Source organism: Propithecus coquereli, unplaced genomic scaffold (assembly GCF_000956105.1).
Source record: "Propithecus coquereli isolate 6110/MARCELLA unplaced genomic scaffold, Pcoq_1.0 Scaffold95, whole genome shotgun sequence".
Lineage (NCBI taxonomy): Eukaryota > Metazoa > Chordata > Mammalia > Primates > Indriidae > Propithecus > Propithecus coquereli.
Window position 1 is genome coordinate 2,797,285 of NW_012155840.1, and position 10,082 is coordinate 2,807,366.

The window sequence follows — 10,082 nt, forward strand, 5'->3', positions numbered from 1 at the left end:
CACCAAAGTTAGATACAGGGCTCAGAAGACAACAATTTTTTTTTAACTGCTCTATGAGTCAGAAACTTATTGGCAAAAGAAAACGAGGGAAGAATGTTTTGCTTCACCTCCCTCTTGTTTGGGAAGTAATACTCTAATAGCTATCTGTTCAGCAATTATGTAATATTAAGATAGGCACCTTTAGAAACATTCGTTGAGATATATGGCTGATGGGAAAGCAAAACATTGGCAGGGAAATCTACCATACAGATTTGGAAGAATTTTTGTTCCCTCTTATGTGGGTGTATTCATTCCATTTAAACATTTCTTCTCCTTTATTCCTCAAAGGATGTGAAGATTTTTCATTGAAAACACTGGGAAAAGAAAACAAATAAATCTGCTGGCTTACTCTTGGGCTGCTATAACAAAATACCGTAGACTGAGTGGCCTCTAAACAACATAAATTCATTTCTCACAGTGCTAGAGGCTGGGAAGTCCACGATCCGGATTCCAGCAGATTGTATGTCTGATGAAGACACCTCCTGTTGCATAGATGGCATCTTCTTGCTGTGTCCTCACATGGTGGAAGGGGACAAGGCAGCTCTCTCGGGCCTCTTTTATAAGGACTCTAATCCCATTCACGAGAGCTCCACCCTCATGACCTAATCACCTCCCATAGGCCCCACTTCCTAATGTTATCACATTGGTGGGTTTCAACGTAAAATTTGGGGGAACACACATTCAGACTGTAGCAACTGCACACCCTAGTGTCATCTTCCGATACAATAAAATGCTCTGAAATTTTGAATTTTAGAAGTCTCCCTTGTGGAGAGTATCAGATACAAGACTGAAAAGTCTTTACTTTCCCCAGACAGTGGATCTGTGAATGTTATTAGACAATGTTGGGTTTGTTTGGTTTGGGGTGGATGGTTTGGTTTTTCACTTCTCCAAGACTCAATGTACTCCTCTTTAAAAGAAGGAGAACAATAGTCCCATCTTAGATATCCCATGTCATCTGGTTATTGTGAAATTTGTTCAGACACTCAAATGAAAGAAGATACAATGAGGTAAAATCAATATCATTCAAATTTTGGTGTCCTCTGACAGTTACCACTGGCTGAGAGTTCCGTTCTCAATTTTATAGTTTCAAAAGCTTTTTGTTTCAGTACACCAAAGAACAAACAGATTTGAGGGAACTGACCAAAACTCAGAAGAATCTTTGTTTTTGCAGATGGTTATTGTTTCTATTACTACCTTCCTTCCTTTGAGGAACTGCTTTTCTCCCATCCATTTGCCAACTCTCCCTGCTGACACCCCCTACTGCTGGAGGTGACCTGCTTGCTGTCAGTCTGGTGGGACCAGCAGCCACAGTATCTAACCATGTGTCCTCATGGTGACCTAGATTGGGCCAAACATAGTAGCCCATTCTCTTGGCCCCAGTTGTTTTTTCAAAGGCATGAGACAGTCTGTTGTGGGCATGTATCCCAAGCTGGATTATTCATACTCTTCGGTTGAAGGGGCCTTGTTTCTCAGATCACAAAACCTAGAGGGAGGGTCTGGTGTCCTCTTCCTCTTGCGGTCTGGTCTCCTCATCCTCATCCAGTCTCATCTCATCTTCCTCGTACAGTCTGGTCTCTCTATGGCTTGTCTCTCTAACTGAGCTGCAAGCTCTTTTAGGGAAAAAATTGGGTTTTATATGTTATTGAGTCTTCCACAAGCTCAAACAGTGCTGTGTATATGAATAATAATAACCTGGATGCCTGCTGTGCTGTTCTCTCTCAGGAGAGTACCAGGTATCTTTATGGAGAAGGAGAGTTGAATTTTTCAGATGATTCTGGAATTTCTGGTCTATGTAATCACATGACTTCTCTCAATTTGGACTTGCAGTCAAAGAACATTTACCACCGTGGAAGAGAAGGAAATAGAATGAATGGAAGTAGGACTCTAACACACAGCACTAGTGATGGACAACTTCAAGGTGGTCAGTCTAATAATGAACTATTTCAGCAGGAGCCACAAACAGCATCAGCTCAAGTTCCTCAAGGCTTTAATGTTTTTGGAATGTCCAGTAGTTCTGTTGCTACAAATTCAACTCCACATCTTGGATTTCAGTTAGGCAGCAAAGGAACATCTAACCTTTCTCAACAAACTCCCATATTTAATCCTATTATGGTAACTTTAGCTGGGGTAATATCCAAACTGGTCGTAATACTCCTACATCTTTGCACATACGTGGTGTATCTCCACCTGTACCAAATAGTCAGGGAAATTTTATCTATATTAGGCCTTATATTGCAACTCCTATTGGTACAGCTCGACAGACACAACAGCATTCTGGCTGGGTATCTCAGTTTAATGCCATGAACCCTCAACAAGTCTATCAACCTTCACAGCCTGGTCCCTGGACTACTTATCCTGCATCTAATCCTCTGTCACATAGCTCAACCCAACAGGCAAATCAGCAAGGCCACCAGACCTCTCATGTCTACATGCCCATCAGTTCACCTCCTACTCCACAACCACCAGCAGTTCATTCATCTGGTAGCTCACAGTCTTCTACCCACAGCCAATATAACATTCAGAATATTTCAACAAGACCTCCAAAAAACCAGATTGAAATCAAACTTGAACCCCCACAAAGAAACAATTCTTCAAAATTGTGTTCTTCTGGACCTCGAACCTCCAGCAATTCCTCTTCTGTCAACAGCCAGACCTTAAACAGAAATCAACCCACTGTTTACATAGCTGCCAGTCCCCCAAATACTGATGAGCTGATGTCCCATAGTCAACGTAAGGTCTGTATTTCAGCTAATGCCACCACAGGAGATGAACAGGTCATACGGAATCAGCCCACACTCTTCATATCCACAAACTCTGGAGCATCTGCTGCCTCCAAGAATATGTATAGGCAAGTGAGCATGGGTCCTGCCTTTATTCATCACCACCCTCCCAAAAGTCGAGCAATAGGCAATAACTCTGCAACGTCTCCTCAAGTGGTAGTCACTCAACCCAAAACAAAATACACTTTCAAAATTACAGTTTCTCCCAATAAACCCCTTGCAGTTTCACCAGGGGCACTGTCCCCTACCTTTGAACTTACGAATCTTCTAAACCATCCTGGTCATTATGTAGAAACAGAATATTCAGCACCTCACGGACCCTACTTTAGCACGTGTGGATAGAATAAGTGAAGCACGGAAATTGAGTATGGGATCTGATGACGCTGTTTACATGCAAGATAATATTAATACTAAAGGTGTTGGTATTAATACTAAAGGTGGGATTATTTTCCATGCTGGACTTATTGGTGTACACATCATTTCATAGCAGAAATGGGCTCAACATTATTATTTCATCTTTTAAATGTTGCCCCAAATAATGTTATCTTAATATTTGAGCGTATTTATATAAATATTAATTTTATTATCATAAACCTTGAAGTTTGAATGTTTGTGTTATCAGCTCTTCAGAATAATCAACTGATTGGTTTATTTGTTTGTTTGTTAATGTTCATGACACTTTTTTTTCCAGCTAATCTTGTACCTGTAGTGATACTGACTTTCCCTTTACAATTTCTACAAATAAAAATTCATGAAAACAAAACAAAACAAAAAAAATTCATGAAAACACATTTTAACAAGTAACTAGTTGACTCTTGACTAATCTGATGAATCTGCCTTCTTTGACCAGATATTTGAAGAATAAAGAATTTCTTCATTTTTCTAATATGACATTTTCATCTTATATCAAAGTCTAAATTGCTGCATGAGTCCTAGAATAATTTATTTCTAAGAGAAATTTGAATCTTGTTCCTGATACTTGTCTCTTTCAACTTGAACCTCCCTTAAATGTTGGTTAATACATTTCTTTTTATTTGGAATTGTGAATAAGAATGTTAATTTTAAATCTATCTTGATTGATTGTCCTTTTCTGAAATAGGCTAGTTGTGGCATAATACTAAATTATATCTGTATTAACTCAAGCAAAAAAAATAAAATAAACCTAGAAGGACATGAATAGGAGACAGTCTGCAGCTATGTAAACTGTGCATATTATGGAGTTTAGAAGGCTACTTAAAATTCTCAAAAAGTCATTTTACATTATTGGCATTATGAGTGATTAAAAAACACTTAGTGCTATGATATTTATTTTCAATTTAAATAGGCTGATTAAACTTTCGAGATGCTCAAGTATACAGAACAATTGGTAAAGTCTGAAAAAAGAACAGTACAGATTGGAGTGGGAATAGATTTCGTAGACCTGAGGGACTTTAATGGAACCTTGAATAATCTGGATAAGCAGAAAAAAATAGTAACCATATTTTAGATAGCTGGAATATTATTAGCAAAAGTGCAAAAAAGGAAGCAGGCAAGAGCATCAACCTCACTAGGACAAGAGCATCAACCTGACTAGGACAGGGGGTGAGTGTCAGCAGGTAGTTACGTAGTCCAAAAAAACAAGATTCAGATGTGAGACTCTTGAGACTAGAGGAGGAGAGGGCCCAGCACTTAAGAGGAACTGAAAGAGAGAAGGCAGAGAAGGGAGAGAGGACAAGGGCTAGAGAGAGACATGTATGCTGTAGACAGTTGATGTGCCTAACTGCTTTCTATGTAAATAAACCACATGTGATCTGTACCCTGATGGCCTGTCACCATGGCCACAGCTGTTCAGACCAGGGGTAGAGGTAGAACAGGGCCATCTGAATGCTGGCCTCATGTGGCCAGAAAATGCCTCCCACGATATGAAACATTGTTGAGCTGTGGACAGTGAAAAGCAGCATATGCAGGAGAGCCCTCTGCCCTCCGTCTGTTGCCTAAAAGCAGGCCATAGAAGGTGCCCTGCCTGCCCTTTCCACCAGGGAGAAGAAAGGGTAACCAGTGAAGACAGCTTTAGACCTTCTCAGCCTGGAAATGATACCAGAGGAGTCTATATTAACAAGCTTTACTAACTAGACTTTATCTGCCAGTTATTTGCCTTGCCCAAGTTGCCAGCCATAGAGATTCAAAGTCCTTTTCCTTTGTCTTCTCACTTCTCTAAAAACTTACTGAGTTTTTTTTTTTCCTGTGGGTGTGTGTGTGTGTGTGTGTGTGTGTGTGTTTGTGTGTGTTTCTTTCTTAGACAGTCTTGCTCTGTCACCCCGGCTGGTGTGCAGTGGTGTCATCATAGCTCACTGCAACCTCCAACTCCTGGCCTCAAGCAGTCCTCCTCCCTCAGCCTCCTGAGTAGCTGGGACTACAGGTATGCACCACCACACCTGGCTAATTTTTTCTGTTTTTAGTAGAGATGGGGTCTTGCTCTTGCTCAGGCTGGTCTCAAACTCCTGAGCTCAAGCAATGCTCCCACCTCGGCCTCCCAGAGTGCTAGGATTACAGGCGTGAGCCACCACACCCGGCCCCGTATAATGATTTTTGGTAGAAATATTTATGTTAACAGGTAATGTGTTTATTGTCATTTTTAAATGAGTTAGTAAATATTTCTACACTTTCTCAGTTTTCATTTCTATTAATAATCCATGTATACAAAAGCTCTTTGGAGTCCTTAGTGGTTTTAAGAGCATAAAGGAGTCTTGAGTTGTGAAAGTTTGAGAACTGCTGCACTAGGCAAAAGTCAAATGCCTCTCTCCTGGAGCAGTTTTGTTCTAGAAAATACCAATTTAGGTTAGTCCATGGTTTTTGTCAAAGATGGGTGCCCTGCCCTCTGGCTGCCCCAGTGCTTGATTTTATGGTATGTCCAGACATAGGCAAGAGGGGTGTTCTCAAGGCCCAGGACACTGGTGTCATTAACCACAGGAGCTGCAGCCTTCATTCTCCACAGAGGACTTTAGGATCTAAGACTGGGCCATACAGAATTTCCTTCCTGTGTCTGTTTCTCAGCATTTTCTGGGGACTCACTGAACAAAACCTAACAAGGCCTACATTTACCCCTGACTTCATCAGATTCCTGTAGGAGCTTTCAAGCTCCTTCTCATCCTAAGATACTGGTAGCACTCAAATCAGCAGGGACTTCTGAGCCAGACTCAGCTCCGCATCCGTGGGTCACAGCCACCGTCTCAAAAATCTACTGCCTCCAACTCTAGGGGCTATGGTGTCCACGCAGGTATAAAATGAAGACATTATCAGCTCTCCTAGAAACCCCCTCATACTCCCTCCCTGGTTCATATTATTTTACTTAGGGTTGGTAATGTTTGCTTTTTGTTATGCAGCTATAATTCTTCCAGATGTTTAATTGTGCTTCAATATTTAAGCAGATCAAATCAGTCCTCAGAGCTTATACCTTTCTCATTCTGGAGTTTATTATTTTGATTAATTTCTTGATTGGCTGCATTTCATCATTAAGTAGTTTTTCCCAGAAGGCTCATGGCTCATGGCTGCTCTATGCCTTGAGATAGTTCATATTTTGAGAAGATCTCTCTGTTGTCTTTATACTCAAGTGATTACTTTTCTGGGTCTAATAGTGTGGGATCACTCTTCTCCTTAAAATGGATTGAACATTGATTGGTTGATGCCTGCTGACATGAAATGCTATAGTGGAAGAGTCTGAGGCCACCCTGGTTTTTACAGATGACTTGTTTTTTCTGGTTGAATACCTGAAAACATCTTTCTTTATCCTTAAAGTTCAATGACTTAGCCAGAATGGGTCTCATTGACTATTGTTCTGCATCAGATTTTCTTGTCATATTTATTTCTTTCTTTGGTTGATTTTTACCTGGTATGTTTTTAAAATCTATTGAAATTAATTGTGTTTAATTTTAGGGAAATTCTCCAATATCTTGTGTTTGATTTTTTTTTTCTGTTGTTGGATTCTCGACGTGAAGAATATTCTTACACTATTTTTGTCTTTTGTATTTCTTTGTCCTTTCCTTTCACATGCACTGTGATTATCTCATGGATTTTCTCCATGTCATCAATTTCATCTTCAGCTGCATTTGTTCCATTTTTTGCTGTTTTATAATCCATTAGATGTGCCATGTTAATGTCTTGGTTCTCAGTTTGTTACCATCCCATCTTGAGATGTCATTTTTACCATGCTCTCTTGAAGTCACTGCCTCACTGAGCCAGAGTCTTGTAAATTCTTTTATAGGTAGAAGCATCTGGGGAAGACTGCTTCTCTGCCTTGGATTGAATTTCCTCCATACTTGTTCTTACACTTGTCTTTTTTTTTTTTTTAACATTGCCAGTATTTTCCTTTGCAGATTAAAAAAAAAAATTGAGGATCCAATCAAGGATCACACATTGCATTTGTAGAAATGTATCTTTAGTCTGCTTCAGTTGCCATAACAAAATACCATAGACGAGGCGGCTTAAACAACAGAAGTTTATTTTCTTACAGCTCTGGAGGCTGGAAAATCTAAGATCAGGGTACCAGCCTGGTCAGTTCCTGGTGAGGGCCCTCTTCTTGGCTTGCTGCTTTCTTCCTGTGTCTTCACAAAGCACTTCGCAAGTGCTTTCTGGTGTCTGTTTTTATAAGGATGATAATCCAATCATGAGGACCCCACCCTGTGACCTCATCTAACCCTAATCACCCCCTAAAGGCCCCATCTCCAAATATCATCACATTGGGGGTTAGGGCTTCAACACAGGAATTTTGGGGAGGAGGACACTCTGTAGTCCATAGCAGCCTCCTTTAATCTGGATGGCTTCTCCAACTTTTTCTTTTTTGTCTATCATGACACTGCATTTTTGCTTCCTTTTAGTGCCCTTGTATTATGCTTGCATATCTGCCAAGTGGTTTATTTTTCATCTCATTCACGGTTAGTTCAGGCTACTGTGGCTAGGCTTTCTATTTGTTCTGATGTTGTGTGGGAGAATTCCCTGACCCTCTTCCCATCTTATATAAGGGTATTTATCTTCCCATTTGTGTCAGTTTGGACTAGATATAGCTGCATATGTAATGGAAAAATATGCAAAACAAGATAGATGTTTATTTCCCTCCCCAAAAGAGGTTTGGAGGGAAGCGCACGGTGCTGCTACCATGCTGTTCAGTAGCATCTGGAGCCAGGCTCCCATCTCTTTGCCCCACTTCTCACTGCAAGTGGCCCTGTCCAGGCCCAGCTTCTCCAGGATTCTGGTTGGCCACACTTTCTGGGGATGTTTACAAGAGGAGGCTTAGAGGGAAGAACCACACCCTGGCTGCTGCCGATGTGCCAAGGCTGTACCTGAAACTCGTCATCTTCTTCCTCCCCAGAACTGTCTAGACATTTTGCAAAATAGCACATTAGCCCACCACACTGAGGGTGTCATGTTAATCAGAGCAGATGAACAAGGGTGAATGCTTATGAAGACACATGCACTCCAGAGGATTGGAGAAGAACCCTGCAAAGAATCAGCAGCCTCCACATGAACAATGTTTTTATGGGTCCGGTGATCTGGCATGCCAGGAAACCCTTCCCAAAGTAAAAGGTAAGTTATTGCACCTGGCACTTCCAGCTACTATGAGGAAGCACAGTGCTTGGTAGGCCTCTTAGGGCTTTGGAAGTAGCATATTCCTCATTTGGGAATGAGGATCTGATCCTTTTATCAGGTCACATGGAAGATTGCTAGTTCTGAATTGAGCTAGGAGCAAAAAGGGCTCTATAGCAGTCCAGGCTGCGGTAGGGGAGCTTTGCTGCTTGTGCCATTCCACTCTGCAGATGGAACAAGCTAGATGTGTCTGTGGCTAGGAAAGATGCCATGTGGAGCTTCTGCTGGCCCCTGTAGGAGAGTCACAATGCAGACCCCTGGGGTTATGGAAAAAGTCTGTGCCTTATGCCATAGAAAACTAGAGATCATTCAAAAAGCAGTCCTGACGTGCCTCTGGGCCCTGGTAGAAACTTGAGTGTCCAGTGAGACATCCAGTGTCCAATGGCCAGAACTTCCCATAATGAGTTGATTCTGCTGGATCCGCCAAGTCTTCAGGTAGGTGGGCCCAGCATCAATCCACTATAAGATGGCAGTGGCACATCTGGGATATGGCACAGCAGGCCCAGAGGCACAAATGGGTTGCACAAGCAGACAGGCCAGACTCCATGTCACCTACCACTATGACACCAACATGTCTCCCTCAATTCACACCTAGAGGCTCCTAGGGGGAGGAGGAAGAAGACCAGTATAAGGTACAGTGTTGTGACATCTGCATTGCTCTGGGAAAGACCATGAATGGATACTACTGCCCAGCCCAGGGCACCACAGGTGAAAGTTTTATCCCTTGCAGGGCTGCAGCGTGTCATGGATTGTCAGTATTCCACTCATCATTTGTGAGGGGTCCTCACTGCCATTCAACAGTGGTCATCTTTGAGGAATCCCATCCTTAGGGCCACCTCTGGTTCCAGCTATCTTAGGTCACGTTCCTAGAAGCAAAGCCTACAGTGGGGATTCTTGTAAAAGTAATTTATTACAGTGCGCTCTAAAGAGAAGGGAGTGAGGAAAATAAGAGAGAGCTAAGGAAGAAGGGTAAGCACGGCTGTGTTCTTGGGTGGGATCTAGCTTCAGTATGGTCCCATGGAGAGCTTAGAGCAAAAATAGCATTGGAGTTGGTCCAGGCTTGAGGCAAGGGGTGGGCTTTTTATCCCTCAGGGCGGTCAGTCCTTGGCTGCTGACATCTCAGACAAGGCAGTAGCTGTCCTGCCAAGGCAATTCACTGGATAGGAGGGGAGCAGTGAGCTCTAGCAGTCAACACTCACAGCACTCACAATTATTAGACAGTTAGAAGATGTGTACAGACAGATGTGTGAGACCAGCACTATATCTAGATGCTAATAGTGATGGTGAAATGAGTCATATGAAAGAAATTTCAATGACTCTTCATATGACCATATCCTAGACAGATTTTGTCAAATCCAAGCACCAATGAATGAACAATATACAAAAGGACAAAAAGGAAATGTGGATTCTCATATCCATATTCAGTCCTTCAACAGGAGGAACTATTAATAATACAATGTTTTGTGACAAGATAGAGGATCCATTTTGCTAAAAGGACATATGATAATTTTCTTTCATCTCTTGTGACATTTATACACAAACTTTACTTGATAAAACCTGTAAGTGGACAGTTGATAAAGGCAAGTGGGTACATAGGTGATTGAAAGGAAATAGATGATGTAGAAATGAAAACAATTCACCAGA

At 41.7% G+C, this 10,082-nt stretch overlaps 1 pseudogene; it reads left to right on the forward strand.

Annotated features, from left to right (window-relative positions):
- Positions 1-1,716: 1,716 nt before the first annotated feature.
- On the forward strand, positions 1,717-3,306 carry LOC105826982 (annotated as a pseudogene).
- Positions 3,307-10,082: the final 6,776 nt, after the last annotated feature.